We start from the raw sequence: 16,432 nt of genomic DNA on the forward strand, positions 1-16,432 counted from the left end.
CAGCCAAATAAGTTTGAACACTTCCCCTTTGACCTGACAAACTACTGAAGCAAGTCAAGGCCTGTGTCTATGGATTCCCACGGTCTCCATTCTGACACCAGGGCCCATCTTTGGTTTTAAAATCCCTTCCCGCTCTATAAGGGAGGAAACCAACATTAATATCCCCGCTGTGTAGGGGAGGAGACCGAGGCTCAGGGAGCTGGAAGACCTTCACGGGGTTCCTCAGGTGCTAGTGGTTCAGACGGATGTCACCACACCCTGCCTGACTCCACAGCCCGGATTCTGCTGTTCACACGTCTCCACCAGCACAGGCCCTCCGGAGACGCGGCCGTCCTGCCCCGTGGTGGTGAGGTTGTAGGGGCGGGAGGTTCTCTGTCTGTCTGCCCGCCGCAGCAGCGTGAGCGCCGTGACCTTGTATTTGAGTAGTTCAGAATGGACATCGCTAAACATCCGAAGACTTATGACTTCTCCCACTTCTAAAGATGGGGGGAGGGTTGGTCCCCAAATATTTGCACACAACTTACTTGATTTTCTGCTGGCTTTGTGAAAATGTGTCCCGTGAAGACACATGTCATATTCCCTTTGTTTACTTGTTTGGTTCGTCATGCAGATCCGGGGTGGGCCACTGAGCACACCTGCCCGAGAGCAAAGCCACCATCACCCTTGCCGTGGCCCGATGGGCGGGTCCTGGGCCTGCGCGGGTCTGGAGAGGCCGTAGTGCCTTCTCCTCTGCGACCGTCAGCCCCCTGGCTGACACACAGCTGCACAGTCCTGAGGGGAAGGAGATCAATGGAATTAAGAAAGAGTTAAAAGAAAAAATAATAGAGAGTAGCTGGAGTATTTCTATGCCTTACTTTCTTATAAAGCTCCAGGATTGCCAAAATTAAGGTGAGAATAAACTTTTGTTTCATTTTGCCCCTACTCCGATCCCACCTCCTCAGAGAATGGTCTCAGGTCTCTCTCTCTCTCTCTCTCTCTCTCTCTCACACACACACACACACACACACACACACCGCCCCAAAAGGGATTGATTTATGGCGTAAAGCACGGTGGTGCGAAGTCGCGTTTCTGGGGTCACGTCTGAAGCACGGGGCAGGAGCGGGGTCTCAGGACCAGAGCTACGCTCATTAGTGATGTGACCTTGAATGAGGCATACTTAGACTGACTGAAGATCAGGTGTCCATCTGCAGTAGAGGCATTGAGCATGTATCATTCCTGCTGTATTTCAGTAAATCTAGACGGTTTTTTTTTATTTTTTTAACATCTTAGTATCTCTAATAATCAGATGAGTCTTAAAATCTCTGGCATCTCAGACTGATTAAAATGCAGTATTGGAGGGACAATCATGCTCTCAGCAGGTAAAATTGCTATAAAGTCTGTTGGGAAAAAAAAATTATGGAAAGGAGTAAGCAGGCAAGGGCTTATGCTATAGACAGGCTTTCTGTTGCACGTCCGTGTGTCTGAACAATGTGCTAGAATTTTCTCCATCGGGACCCTTCCGGTGCCACCCGCCCCACTTTGCAGATGAGAAAACACAGACCTGAGGCAGCTCTGTGCCCCACCTGAGCTCTCAACGCTACAAAGTGGCCAAAGTAGATCAGAAACGCAGACCTTCCAGGCGTACTCCAATCCGGAAGGGGCCTGGCTGACCATCTAGCCCTAAGCACTCCTGCAGCCCGGCCCCCCAGGCCTTCCACGGGAAGAAGGCGGGTAGAACTCCAAGAGCGGTTTGCTTTTATTTATATTTGGGGCTTCTTCTGCATAACCCTTTGTGTTGGGGGGAAAGGGTTCAGTTGCTAAATCATTAAACAGATAATTAAAGGAAAGAAATGCACACGTGTGCAGCCACTGGCCTCGCCTTGCATAAGAGGGACGTGAGACACAGAGGGGAGATGCTAGTGTTCAAGGTCAAGGACAGCGCGAGGAGCCAGGTCTGTCGGCTGCTACCCGTCCAGTGTCCGTGCCGCCACTTGGCCCGTGAGGGTCCCCAGAGTGTGAGACCTTGGGCTGGATTTGGAGAAACGAAGGCATTTGAAAACACACAGTTGACCCAACTCACTGTGTCCCTGTCCAAAACATCCAGTAAGACAATGGAAAATACTGAAATAATGACGTTTCCGGCTGGCACAATTCTCCACGTGGATGGACGCCACTTAGAACACGGGGCTGCATGACTAAGCAGGGGAATGCTAATAAAAAGTGTGCTACACATTGCATTTTAAAAGCATCATGGGAGACCGAGATTGCTCTTTTAAGAAACCCTGCAAGGGAGTGTTTGATACAATAAGGGGGGGGGATGCATTTAACAATGGAATAAAAATCATTCATTTGAGTCTTATCAATCCAGACTGTGGCGCATGGAGCTTCCTCGGAGCCTCTTGCTTTTTATGTGTGCACCATGCCCGAACCCTCACGGATACACCGGCGGCGGAGCCACGGCTAAAGAGCGAGGGCTTCCCCTACAACCGGGTCCCGCCTACCCAGTGGGGCACAACCGTGTGATTTAGACCTGCCCATCTGAGGAGCCCCCACATGACTTTGATTTAGGAATGAGTTACCTGGGGGGAAAGGCGGACGCAGGGCGTCCGTTTTTCTAACAATGGTCAGAGCCGACACACCCAGGCAGCAGGGCCCCCCCCCCCTTGGTGAGCCAGCTCTGCCTGTGGCTTTGAGAGCTGTCCCCGTCGGGCAAGCTTAGAGAAATGAGGGAAAGGAACGCCGCCGCGTTGCAGACAGACTGTCAGGGCGCCGTGCATACAGAGCAGCGGCTCTCCACCTTCGCCATCTCACGGCACACATACACTAATTACTTAAATTCCGCGGCGCCCCCGTTGGGCATCACGGATGCAGGCTAACGGAACGACGGCCCTCCAGCTGCACGGATGTCAGTGCTTTCTAGAGTCCGTCTCTCTCTCCTTGAAGCGTCCCCTCTGGGGGCAGGTTCCTGCCTCTATACCCCCTCCCAGCTGTGAACGAGGGGGTCTGCCACTCTCTGCTACACGGGCTTTGGACAGAAGGCAGGACAAAGGGAGTAAGCTCAGTTCTCCTGTAATACTGCATGGTGAAGATTTCGGGAGAGTTGTGTACCGGATAGGATGTGGTATTTTGAACTTATTCCGTGCTCGGATGAAAGATGCTCATCTGTGTAAAACATCCCTAATCTACCGTTCCCGTCTAAGAACACTTGATCTTCGGAGCTGAATATGGGCTGACGTGCTGCCCATCTCAAGGCAGAGTCGGAGCCGGCTGTGACGTCAGTGACGTGTGGGGAGCCCCAGCTAGCTGTCTCCGTGCTCAGTGAGCACCTTGGGTCGAGGATTTCCTCGTTCTCACAACAGCGCCGGAGAAGTCGAGGGGACTAGCCTCTCCCTCCAGTTTATAGGTGAAGACAGGAGCACTAGAGGACAAAGCACTTCCCATGGTCCAGGGGCAGAGTTGGGACCCAGCCCTCAGACTCTGGGTCCCCCCAGCCCACACCGCGCTGAGTCCCAGACAAGGAGAGGGTGGGGAGAGACCTCACAGAGCAGGCTCCGGGTCATCGGTTCCCGCTGACCCCGGTCATCTGTTCCCGCTGACCCGGCGGCTGCTTCCCGCTCCCGCCCCCTGGTTAGCCCCCCTGGACTTGACCGCAGCCCGTCCTTGTCCTGACTGAGCTCCTGAGCCGACCTGTTGGCCCTGCTCCTCACAGACCGCCTGGGTCCATCCCGGGGGACAGTTAGCAGCTACCATGGACGATAGGCAGAGTAAGGATCAAAATGAGAGGTGGCTGCAAACTCCAGCCCCACTGTTGACCTGCTGTGTGACTAGCTAGCAAGTCACTGGCCACTCAGGTCAGAGCCTCTGTCTCCTCGTTTGCCAAAACAAAGAAACAAAAAGAGCCGCTGTGAGCTTTGGCTCTGTTGTGTGGCTGTTTTGTTGTTTGGGACGGTAGTGGCTATAGGAACACTCCTCCGTGGGGCCCTTGGACTGTCGCCAGTCCACAACTCCGTGACCATCTGCGGAAGGGGCTTGCACCAGACATGAACCCCTCTCCCCGAGAGAGAGCAGGGCCTCTGCGTGCCCCTCCAGGCCCCGCCCAAGGCCCCGCTGGCCCGTCTGCAGAAGGTGCTGCTCAGAATGCGGACCTGAAGAAAGGCTTGGAGGCGCAGCAGGGCCAGGCAGCGCTGTGGGCATCTCCTCTGCCTCTTTGGCTCAGTGGCAGGGGCTGCAATCGGGCTCCTGGCTCTTTCACTGAACTTTCTCTTCTCCCTTCGGCTTCCGTTCCTCCGCAACATCTGGCTGCTGACACACAGATGTGCGTATCATCTGACTTACAGACGACACTGGGTCCCAAGTTCCTTGACCTCCCGAGGACTCTGAACATCCACTGAGCTTATCAGAACTGCACTTTCCGAGCCAGAGGGAGGAACGTACCAAGGGAGATAGGGAAGCAGCCAGGATGCCACGGGAGTCGGAGATCAAAGTGAGGACGTGGAGCCGTGCCTGGGCCAAGTCCAGCCAGCATGGAGGCTTTGGGGCGTCTCAGGCCAACGCAGCTGTCCTGAAAGTTCCCCAGAGGCCCGCACCCTCTCCGGCCTCCTCGTCCCGGGCTCCTTGCAAGGGTCCAAGAAGGCTTTGAAAGAGTTCCAAGTGCAAATTTTCTTGAAGACAGAAGAGCCCTCGATAGGAGACGGCAGTTCCTTTGTCATTGTCATTGTTATGAGAGAATGGATGAGCCTGCTTCCCCATTCACAACCATCAGTCTCCCCAGGGGCTCTAAGCAAGGCTGGCGTTCCCACCGCCAGGGAGACAGCAGGCAGGGACGGCTGCGGGCATGCGCCACAGACCAGACACCCGACTCCGGGCCTTGAAGCCTCATCTGTTTCACAATCCAGAACTTGCTTGAAGTCACATCTTTTTTCTTGTGAACCTAGAGATGAAGAGATTGGGTCCCACCGAGACCAGGGGACTCTCCAGCGCCTCGGAACTTCCCGTAGCTGAGCCCAACTGAAGCCGGCGGGTTTCGCGTGGCCACGGTTCTGGGCGGCTCCGAGGCCCGTTGCTGCTTTCAGGGCCCCGTGCTGGGTGCTCAGAGGAAGTCCCTCAGGAAAAACCCCAGTGTGACCATCAGCGAGGTCAGGAGGCAGGTCACCTGGAGACAGGACACGCAAGGAGGAGGGGTGAGGGTTCCAGAGATGTCACTGCCGCACACCGCCCCTTTCTGCACACTCACAAGTAATGTTTATTTCCAACAGATTCATCGAGATGGAATCACCTGATCATACACCTCAGACATTGAAAGGATGAAATTCAGCGGGGATTGTGTATTCGGAACTGTGCAGTCATCACCGTGGCCAGTTTTTAGAATGTTTCCTCATCCCTCACAGTAGCCTGGTATGCTTTAACCATCACTAGGAGTCTTCCCAGGAAGGACTGTGCAAAGGCCCTGAGGCTGGAACCCACTGGACATGTTTACTGAAGGGAAGGACTGTATAGATGGAGCCGAGAGGGAGGGGCAGGGAGCGGAGGAGGAGGAAGATCATAGAGGAGAAAACTGTTGGGGTCCTAGTCCGGGTTCTCAGGGGGACAGATGCTGAGCTGGAGATTCGCATGCAGGTTGATTGTTGGCACTGTCAGTGAGGAAGAGAAGCAGGATTTTAGGAGAGAGGACTTGGGTTGCCATGCTGTCACAAGATAGCACAGTTGAGACCTGGTCTCGGGAGTCAGGAGCTCACGCCTGGAGCCAGACCAAGGCAGACAGGTTGCCACAGGGTGGGAGAAGAGATGCCCCATCACACCCCAACCCTGGATGCCCCGCCCACCAGTCTTCTCCCTGAAGGACCCCCTCTGGCAGAGCCCTCACCCTGCGTCTGGGGGAGGGGCCTGTCTGTGCTCCCGGAGCCGTCGGCCTGCTTCTCCACCGCCCTCGCAACACCGAGGTCACAGCTGCTAGCTGCCACCTCACCACCCCCACACCGTGGGCTTCTGGGCATCGAGGACCTTGCCTCGCGCCTCTTCAAAGTTCAGTGCGTTGCACGGTAAACATCTAGGACACGTTCACGGACTGCATGAGTGGGTACACGGGGCGTGCATGAATGTTGTGGTTTCCAAGGTGGGTCTCAAACAACAAGCAGAATATTACCGAGGAGAGAAGGACACTAGAAAATATGCCACCGTGGGCAGTGGTTTTGTCTGCTTTGTCCACCTCCTGTCCCCAGGGCCTCGAAGAGCAACTAGAATGTACTCAGCACCTGGTAAGAATTTCCTGACTGGCAGGAAGATAAACTTCTGCCTCGCTGGCTACATGAAAATGTCGGCCGGGCTGCCTGTCACTGGGTGGCCTTCCTAACCCGCGTCTGTGAAAGCCTCCCGGCCTCCCCCAGGAGGAAGCTTGGAGCCGCCGGCTTTTCCTGAGAGGTCAAGACCAGCAGCTGGTTCCCACAGCATCGACCATGTTTGTAACACCCCTGGATTCTCTCTGAAATTCCCAAGGAAACAGGCCTCAGGCTGGAATTCCAGCCGAAGGGCCTCCCACTTTATCTGAGTCTGGCAAACGCAGGCTGACTTGAGTCCGTTCCCCAGGCAGGAGCCCTGGGAACCCCGGGTCCTGGGGACGGTGAGTGTGGGCGACAGAGATGTGGAGGGGCGGGGAGGGAACGGAGGGAGTGACCAGCCATGAATGAATGGATGAAACGTAGTGGTTACTAGTGTAAAAGATGAAATGTCCACGTTGTGAGTTTGACTCAAACCTTCCTTACCCCAAACCCCAAACACATCTTGTTTCTTCCAACCCAGATAAGAGTTGAACCCAAGGGGCTCTCTGCTGCAGGGGGACACTTCTGAAATGAAATGGGACCAATGGCTGTTGATTGTCACTTCTTTCTGTCCTTACTCCTGTCTCACTCTTCAGGAAGTGAACCCTGAGAGGTTGCCCAATAGGTCTGGTCTCAGACGTGAGCCCACTCTTTGCAGGGAGGCGGGCAGACACCTTAATTTACAGTCCCCCAAGTGGGGAAGTGTTTTCTAAAAACAAGAATTAACTTGGCTGTTAGCCAAAGTAGCAGTCTCCCCCCAAAAATACTGCAATAAAGAGGAGGAATCTTTGGTTCCAATTCCTGACTCATCCCAACTGCCCTCACCTGGGAGTAGGTGGGGCTCGTCTTAGCCTCCCTCCCCACCTGGACACACTCGGAGGTGCCTTCATTCAGGTCTCTGCAGACTCCTCCTGTGCACACGGGCCGGTTTCACATCAGGGCCCCTGCCCGGCAGCCCCCTCCCCGCCCCCTCCTGCAGGCCAAGCACATTCCTCCCTCCCAGGAATGTGCCTCTTGCGTCCATCAATCACGGCCGACAGCAGCCGTGGCTTCATGCAACGGCCCGAGCCGTGCAGTCGCGAAGGAGAGGCGGATGGAGGGTGGTGGGGCCTGTGGCCCTTGTTGCTAAGCTCAGGACAGGGTGTCCCTGGAGATCCAGGGTTTCTCTGTCTGCACCAGCACGGGGAAGGGTCCTCCTACCCCTGCTCCCTAACAATGTCTCCCTTCTACTTCCGAAAGCCTGGGCCTTCCCTGGGCTGAGGAACTCCAGGGACAAAATTGAGGGTTCCTTTTTTTTTTTTTTTAATTTATTTATTTTTTAATTTGAAGGTTCTTATTCCAAGTAGTGGCTCTGCCTGGGGCCCTTCGGGCTCTCGCTGTCCTGCATGCCACCTTTCTCGCTGTCCTGCACGCCACCTTTCCCCATTCCTTAGGCCATTAGGATCTGCAGGGCAAGACCTGAACTTGAGCCTGACTTCCAAGCACCTTGGGGCCTCCAGGCAGCCTCTACCTCTCTGGGCTTTCCTCTCGGTGCCCAACTGTTAACTCTCCAGCCCAGGGGTCCCTTCCATAATCCCCCCAACAAACGCCGATTCAGTCTGCCCGTGCTTGCAGACGCCCGGGGCCAGGGGACTCGCTCCCGGCGGCCTGTGCCATCGTCAGAGCTCTCTGAAGCTGCCGCCTCCACGGGTGGGCACTGAGCAGAGCTCGGTGCAGTGAAATTCCCATTGCCAGGAGGCCACCCACTCGCCGGTGTCTCCGAGCATGGCTTCGAGGAGCTGGGTCACACTGTCCTGTGGCAAACAAAGTCTCCGGCAGACGCTCTGAGCATGATCCGTCTCTAAGTTGGCTCTCTCCCGTCTGTTATAAATTCGATGAATGTTTTCGAGCCCCAGGTTTTTACACTGATGCCTGTGAACTCCCACGGAGATGTTTATTCATGAAGTCTGTCTGTTTTCTTTTCTTTGGGGCTGTATATTGAAGCTGGAGAAAGGGCTAGGGATGTGACGAGGGAAGGCCCACCTCTCATCGTGTTGCATGCGGGGGTCAGACAGGCTTGAGTTGGCATCTTGGTTTCAGCCCACTAGCTGTGTGATCTTGGGAAGGCTTCTTAAACTCTCTGAGCCTCAATTCCCTCAACTGAACAACAAGGGGGTGGTAAACACCGGCTGGTTTTGTGAATGTTATGAAGGTTCAGTAAATGAAAACATAGGTATAAAGGACCTCCCGCATGACCCAGCTCTGGGCTGGTGCCCGGCGGAAGGCTGTGCGCGTACCCCGGGAGGGTCCTCTGCACTTCCGAACGCCATTGCCCTGGATGGTCTCCCTGAGGCACAGAGCAGGGTAAAGGTGAGAAGCGTGGACCCTGGACCCTGGGCCCTGGGTGAGCTGCTCCAGGCCCGAGCCCAGGAGGCTGTGGAGATGATTATCAGGATTCATGTTTGGGGAAAGAAGCATCTGGTCTTGGGGTGCAGGCACTCCTAAAGGGGGGGGGGTTAGGACTGGCAGTGTGCGCTGTCCAGGCTCTGTCTATCTCATGCTGAGCAGAACCTCACCCCCTCACCAGCACGGCCTCTCGCTCTGGAGGCTGTGTGGCCAAGAGGAGAGAGGTTGGCTTCTGGCTTCAAGCAGACCTGAGTTCAAATCCCACCTCTACCACCACACTCGGGTTCTTCGCCCACCTGGATAAGGGCTTCTACCCCCTCATCCTAATTCTTCTTGAACGAGCTCTGTTTCCTTCTCTTTTTAAAATTCCATTCACCCGCCAGCTCAGGGAGCCCCCCTCCCCCCCCCCACAAACACCACCCTGGCAAACTTAGGAGCTATTTTTTCTGCCATTCCCAAACGACCCCGTGTTCTGCCGCCAGCCGCACAGACTTGAAAGAGCCTATTCAGTGGAGTCTCCCGACCACCTGTGAGCACCTGGAGGGGAGGGACAGAGGCTCATTCATCAGTGTCTCCAGTGCCCGGAAGGATGCCAGGCACCATGAAGTCGACCATAAATATTAGCTGAATTAATTAATGAAAAATAAAAACAAAGTCAAAACCGATGGGCCCAGTGTGCTAGGAACGGTCGTAGATTGGAGAAACAGGACGGGAACCCGGTGGGCCGGAAAGACACCAGGACAGGTGAGACCCGGGCTCCAGCCCAGGCCAGGCCCACCCACCCACTAATTGCCTCGGCCTTGAGAGATGTCAACTCCACCGTCTGGATCGGATCACTGCTCCGGTCCCTTCTGTCCCTGACACACTCTGTGGGCAGGGGCCATTGCCTGAGGTTGGGCTCTAACCCTCCCATCTCCCCTGGGGCTCAGGACCTGGGTCTGCAGGGGAAGTGGGATTGTTCCCTCCCCAGACAACCCTCTAAAGGGCCGCACCGTGTAAGGCAGTGGTTCCCAACCCCCGGGCCGCAGACCAGCACTGGTCCGTGGAGAAAGAATAAATAACTTACATTATTTCTGTTTTATTTATATTTAAGTCTGAACGATGTTTTATTTTTTTAAAATGACCAGATTCCCTCTGTTACATCCGTCTAAGACTCACTCTTGACGCTTGTCTCGGTCACGTGATACATTTATCCGTCCCACCCTAAAGGCCGGTCCGTGAAAATATTTTCTGACATTAAACCGGTCCGTGGCCCAAAACAGGTTGGGGACCACTGGTGTAAGACACAGACGAGAACCGTTTTTAAAACGGCACGTGCCTCCCCGTCCAGCCTGGCTACCGGGGGTCTTTCTTCCCACTTGCTCGCCTCTAAGGGACGCGAGGCGTTCACGGTGCATCAGCGATGCTTACAAGAAGCGGCGGAGAGCAAATAAACTTGCGGCAGACGGTCTACACCACGCTGAAGCAGTCACAGACCGCGGTCCTGAAAGCTGCCCGGGGTGGCTGAAATATTTGAATGCAGCGCACTTGGGAGGAGGGAAGAGGGAAAGGAGGCAAAGAAGGAAGGAGGGAAGAGGGAAAGGAGAGAAAGAAGGAAGGAGGGAAGAGGGAAAGGAGAGAAAGAAGGAAGGAGGGAAGAGGGAAAGGAGAGAAAGAAGGAAGGAGGGAAGAGGGGGAGAGGGCGGGAAGGGGCAGAGGGAATACAAACAGGCACCATTTATCGTCGACGGTCTGTGCGCCAAGCAACGCGCCAGGTCCCTTACCAGTTCTGCCTCATGCAGTTCCTTCAAGATTCCTGGGGTTATCACGAACGTCAGGTTACAGAGGGGACCGTGAGGTCCACAGGCCAGGGTGGAGCCGAACACCCGAGATGAGTTGAATTGCCCTGTAGAACCTCGGAGCGCCACACCCAGAGAACCCAGTGCTCAGGACAACCTAGGAGCGAGGCCAGAAATGGGGAGCGGCGGGAAGTCTCTCCACAGAGAATGAAGCCCCTACCCACCCAGGGCCCCCACCCACCCCCGCACAGCCACGCGGGTGCACAGGACCCCGCTGCAGACCTCCAGAGCTGTCTTTCTGTGGAGTGTTCTCCTCTCTGGAACACAGCCCGGAGACTTTGGGCCACCTTGGCCTCCACGGATCCTCAGTCCTCTCTCCAAGCTCAGGGGGACCCCTGAGCAGGGTTTGGGCACCTTCTCCCTGAACCACAGCCTGGACACGCTCAGAGGCGAGGCTCGGGAGCGTCTGTTTCCCCGAGGCAAGTGCCTGGCCCCTTCCCGCACAGCACAGCCGCCCCCGAAATGACTGAAAACGTACTTCGTATACTCTGTCCGGCTATTTAATGTTCTTAAGTGGGAGGATGAGTCTGGCTTCTGTGACGCCCTCGTGGCTGGAAGAAGACATTCCTTTCCTTACTTCAAAGATTTGATAGCTTCCAAATGGCTTCAGAAAGAAACCTCCCACAATGCGGCGTGACACAGAAGAGCCTAGGTGGTCTGGTCTTGGACTGTCCTCTCAGACTCAGCACCCCGCCTGCACCCCCACCCCCCCAGCCCCCGCCATGAACTCCAGCCACACGCAATCACTGAGAGCTCCCAGCTCTGCCAGGACGACCTGTACCTTTGTGCTCTGTCTGGGCTGCTCCTTCTGCTCCGAAGGGACTCCTCTCTGCACCAGTGAACTTGGACTTCATCCTTCAAGAACCAGCTCACTTGCTGCCTGGCCCAAGCTTTCTGCCTACACCTGTCCCCCATGGGAGGAAGGAAGGGTTTCTAAACATATTGACCAGAGACTGGTGTTCATTGGCCAACTGAGTGGTTGACAGGGACCCTGGGAAATAAAAATGGTCATGCATGAGGCTGTTTTGCCCTCACCCCTCTGTGGATGAAGAATTTGGTCTCCAGGTGTTGGGTCCTGGGGTTACAGCCCTACTCTAAGTGCTGTGTTCCTAGGCAGACCTGAGACGTAAGGCCCAGGGTCCCTTTCCGAGCCAGGCCCTGCCCTCCAGCTGCTGCATCCTGTCCCCAGCGCGAGCCAGCTGCTGTCCCTATTTGCTTGGCTGTCCCTATTTTCTTGGCTCGGCCTCTGGACTGGAGGGTAGAACTGGTAGAGAGAGAGAAGGGAAATTCAATGCTCTGATGTCTCCGTGTAGGAGACCGAATTTATCAGCAGCCCTGTGGCTGCGGGGGAAGGCTGGCTAAGGAGGGAGCTTCCTCCATGGCACTCAGAGATCCCCTCTTCTCCAAGGACACCTTTTAATTTAAAAGTCAAAGGGAGAAAGGGGAACTCAGGGAGGTCACAGTTCATTCCTCATTGCAGAAAGAGCTCCCGAATGGCTGGACCGTAGTCAGCAACAAGGCAAGTCCCCAAATCAGTAGGCTTCCCAGATGGAGGAGAGGGAGGACACTCACATTCAATCTACTCCTCTGCCCGTGAGTGACCACGTGGCCTTTGGAAAGTCCCAAAGCTGAGCAGCAGTGACTTGGACCTGGTGGTTTTTGAGGTCCCGACCAGCTGTGACATTTGTGAGGGGGTTGAGCCCTTTACATTCTCTGCTGTGTTTCCCTTCCTCCTGGTATGTGGGATGAGGAACTACTGCTTCCGGTTCTTCTCATTGGAAAAGGGAAGTTCACTGATAACCTGACAGGTCATACAGAGGACTTCATGGCTCAGGTGACAGGCCATGTCCTCAGGCCCACCAGGCCCCAGACCCAGCGCCTGCTCTGTCTCTCACCTTCTTGCCGCATGCAGGCAGCCATTTTGGGCAGGGCTTGTCCCATGGGGTCTTGTTTGACCTTCCTCCACTCCACGGATGGTGTTGATGTCTCAGGGCCCCTCCTAGGCCTGGCCAAAGCATATGGGTCCCAGGCCAGGGTGCTGGGGGCAATCAGAGCCCCGCAGGGCACCCAGGCCTCTGCTTCCTTCTCCAGCTCAGGCAGCACATGATCCCTGCGGGAGGGCATACATTACGTGCATGGCTGGTCGACGAGTAACACGGAGCCGTTTCCCATTTGGCTTTCATGCTTGAGTGTCCAGTCTCTTGGTCTAGATCTCCAGAGGGCAGGAGAAGGGAGCCTGTGCCCCCACCTTGAAGTCCTAATAAGAGAAAAGGAATTCACGGTATAGATCAAAAAGAAAGACACTGAAGTGAATACAATAGCCTGTCTCCTGCCAGCCCTCCCTGGGTGCTGATTCCATCAGATGGAACCCAAGGACCCACTGAGCTCTTAGGGCACCCAGGGAAAGGCCAAGGGGCCCGCTGGCCTCGGGCCATCTGGGAGGCACGCCCAAGGCAGTGCCTGACCCCTTCCCTGACATTCACACTGAAATGTCATTTTCGTAATTACCTTCTAATAACAGTGACTCTGCTGGGCAAGGCAGGCCCTTTAGAAACATGTGACAGCATCCTGCTTTGGAGAGCTTGGCAGTTACTGAGATGGAGGAAGTCAGCTAGCGGGCCTGTCAAGCAGCCAGGGAGAGCCCACCGAGGCCATTGTGCCAGGGAGCAGCAGGGTAGAGCCTTCGACAAAGCGAGGACCCCAGCCTGGGGCTCCCCGCGCCTTTGATTAAGACGGACGAGGCTTGTCCTCGCTGCTCTCGAAAACGCGCTTTCTGTGAATCCCAAGCCCAGAGTTCTAAATAAGGAGGTTGTTCAAAGATAGATTAAAGGGCATAAAAATAGTATTAGATTTCATGGCACGGTAAGGCCTGTCAGGACCGGGCACACAGAGGGAATTGCTGGAAGGCAATGATCTAAATGAGTCATGGGTGTCTGCCGGGATTGTGCTGATGCCTCTTGAAAAGGCAAAAGCCGAGACTATTGTCTGTTTCAAAAATACTTCTGAAGAGGCTGCAGAAACCAGAAGGTGCTGATGTGCCTGAGTCTGGAGGGAGAGGAAGGAGAGAAAGGAAAAAAGGGTCAGTTGGTAGCCTCATCGAGCAGGGGAAGCAGGGGAGCGAGAAGCAACACATTTCAGAGAAGGATGGAGGAGGAGACAGATGGCAGGAAGGGGGTGAGTCGTGGAGGCTGGATTTGGGTCCCAGCTCTGTCAAGAGAGGGGCTCCCACTTTTATTGAGGTTCTACTACGTGATAAATACCCTACTAGCCACTTTATGTGTGATACTCAGTGTATACAAGAGTTTCTTGAGGGACCTGTGTGGCCTTGAAGATGCCTTTGGTCCTCTCAGAACCTCAGTGTCTTCTTCTGGAGAGTGAAGGTAATCAATCATCCGTACCTCCCAAGGTGGTTGAGGAGGACAGTACGATAGCTCGCTAGGGCTGCCATAACGAAGGACCACACACTGGGTGCCTTAGACCAGTGGTCCCCAACCTTTTTTGAGCCACGGACCAGTTTAATGTCAGAAAATATTTTCACGGATTGGCCTTTAGGGTGGGACGGATAAATGTATCACATGACCGAGACAAGTGTCAAGAGTGGGTCTTAGACGGATGTAACAGAGGGAATCGGTCATTTAAAAAAATAAAACATCATTCAGACTTAAATATAAATAAAACAGAAATAATGTAAGTTATTTATTCTTTCTCTGCGAACCGGTACCAAATGGCCCACGGACCGGTACAAGTCCGCAACCTGGAGTGTTGGGGACCACTGGCTTAGACAACAGGAGTTTATTTCCTCACAGTTCTAGAGGTGAGAAGTCTGAGAGCAAGGTGTCCACGGGATCGGTTTCTCCTGAGGCCTCTCTCCTTGGCTTGTAAGATGGCCGTCTTCTCCCTGTCTTTCCATGGTCTTCCCTCTGTGGGTGTCTGTGCCCTAATCCCCTCTTTCTCATAAGGACACCAGTCATATTGGATTTGGTCTCAACCATATGTCCCCCTTGTACCTGAATTATCTCTTTAAAGGGCCCATCAACCAACAGGCATATTCTGAGATCCTGGAGCTTAGGACTCAACATAGCACTTTTGGGAGCACACAGTCCAGCCCCTGTTCCAAGTGTGGGTGAAAACGCCAAGCTCCTAAGAAAGGGTCACCATATGGTAGCTGAGTTTAAAGAAGAGTCACCGAATAATCACAAGCACGGTAACATGTATATACTGAGACCCTGGTGCACAGTGACGCGCACTTGACCTCCGCGCATGATCTAACTTAACCTCGCGCGATAATCCAGTGAGGTGCGTAAGAGTCTCAGCTCCCTTTGATTGGTAAAGAGCCTGAGAGGCACACAGCCTAGGACAGGAAGCTGGCCAGTGTCACGCAGCAAATAGTGAAGCCAGAATCCAAAGCTCCATCTGTCTGATGCCAAAACCTATCATTCCAGTGGCTGGTTTTCTAGAACGGATAGAGGGTCCACGCTAGAGTCCGAACAGTGACCCAGTCACTAGCCCCTCCCTCCATCTCTCTCCAAGTCCCCTTTTCTCTCTTGAGCCCCTCAGAAACGCCTTGCCAAACATCTGCTCCCGTGCGCACTCTTCTGGGGACGGGGCTCTCGCTCCCTGCCGAGGCAGCCTGGCCCATTTCTGGATAACTCTAATGGTTTTTACACCTCTTTCCTCCTCCGGGCACATGGATTGATTTCAGATTCAAAACCGGCCCTGAACAGGCTCATTCTCCGTTGACACTTTCAGGGAAGGAATCTTTGACAAGTTCCCGTTGCTTTGCGAGGTTAAAGAGTCATAACTTCTCCTTCTTCAGAACTGCCAGCCGCGTGAAGGGAATCAAGACCGAGGGCTGAAATTGCTTCTCTCTCTCTCTCTCTCTCTCTCTCTCTCTCTAAGGCCGTCGGCAGGGAACAGGCCAGCTGCGTCTGGGCTTCCATTGGGAGGGAGATTTATATTCATTCAGGTGTCAGCAGACTGTGCTTTCTTGCGTTTCTTTCTGATCAATGCGTTCATTAGGGCGCCCAGCCTCAGCCATAGATTCACCTTAATGCCTGTCACCCTCGGGTTTCAATAACACGGGCTCTGGGATTCTAACAACCTGCAAGGGGAAAAAAAAATGAAAAGGAGAAAAAGCTCTTTCTAGCTCTCCTTCCACAGAGTCCTGAAATTGTTTCTCTTCCTCCTTTAACAATGGTTGGGTTGGCTGCGTTCATTTTATTTAGGGGCTCTGAGGGGCGCGTGAGGGAGGAAAGAGGTTGGGGGAGGTCGTTACAGATAGCAGCAGGTGTTCATGGGAACCCTGGCCTATTTGTTCCAAAGCAGTGGGGAAATGTGAATGACAGTTATGTCTGTTTGGGGTAGCTTGAGAGTGAAACAACCATGCTTTTATTGTAAGTGTCCAAACAAATCATGGTTGTTTCACTTTTTTACCTAATTACTTCCTTTTTTTTCCTTTTAACCCCGGTCCTGTTTTCACTTTTGCAGTTCTTTTCTAGAATCATCCACACGCTCATGTACTCAGACCACGATGTGGATGTCATGTTTGTTCTTACTAGTGATTGCACTAAACAGTCCATTGTAAGTCCTCAATATGTTGCTCTGCTTCTTGTAATTAGCACCTTGTTACAAAACAATTTATGAAACAGAGGTTCTTAACCATACCCATTAGATCATTTTTCTTCACCCCTCCCCCATAATTAAGGTAACAAGAAATATCTGCACGCGTTTTGCTATTTTTTTTTTTTGGTTCGGCTATTTCTGTAGGTCTGAACCCCGTGTATCTGTTCACTGGATCAAAGTGCATGAACAATCTTATGACTTGTTGTCATGTGATATGCATATCTTTTTTTTTAAATTTATTGTGTTTACATAGATTCTAGTGTGATAGGCATATCTTTTTTCAGCCATTTACAA

The 16,432-nt window shown here is 53.8% G+C and overlaps 1 long non-coding RNA gene across 4 annotated transcripts; it reads right to left on the minus strand.

The window, feature by feature from the left end:
- Positions 1 to 230: 230 nt before the first annotated feature.
- LOC136328455 (uncharacterized) lies at positions 231 to 11,414 on the minus strand. 4 transcript variants are annotated; one of them, XR_010730044.1, is made up of 4 exons: positions 11,298 to 11,414; positions 10,739 to 11,067; positions 10,442 to 10,613; positions 9,760 to 10,181 (listed from the first exon to the last, which is right to left on the minus strand). It is a non-coding gene; the product is annotated as an uncharacterized lncRNA (long non-coding RNA). The 4 variants fall into 4 exon arrangements; XR_010730042.1 differs by lacking the exons at positions 9,760 to 10,181; positions 11,298 to 11,414 and adding an exon at positions 231 to 771 and having other exon boundaries at positions 10,739 to 11,222; XR_010730041.1 differs by lacking the exon at positions 11,298 to 11,414 and having other exon boundaries at positions 10,739 to 11,222.
- Between the last annotated feature and the right edge of the window lie 5,018 nt (positions 11,415 to 16,432).

This window comes from Saccopteryx bilineata, chromosome 3 (genome assembly GCF_036850765.1).
Source record: "Saccopteryx bilineata isolate mSacBil1 chromosome 3, mSacBil1_pri_phased_curated, whole genome shotgun sequence".
Classification (NCBI taxonomy): domain Eukaryota; kingdom Metazoa; phylum Chordata; class Mammalia; order Chiroptera; family Emballonuridae; genus Saccopteryx; species Saccopteryx bilineata.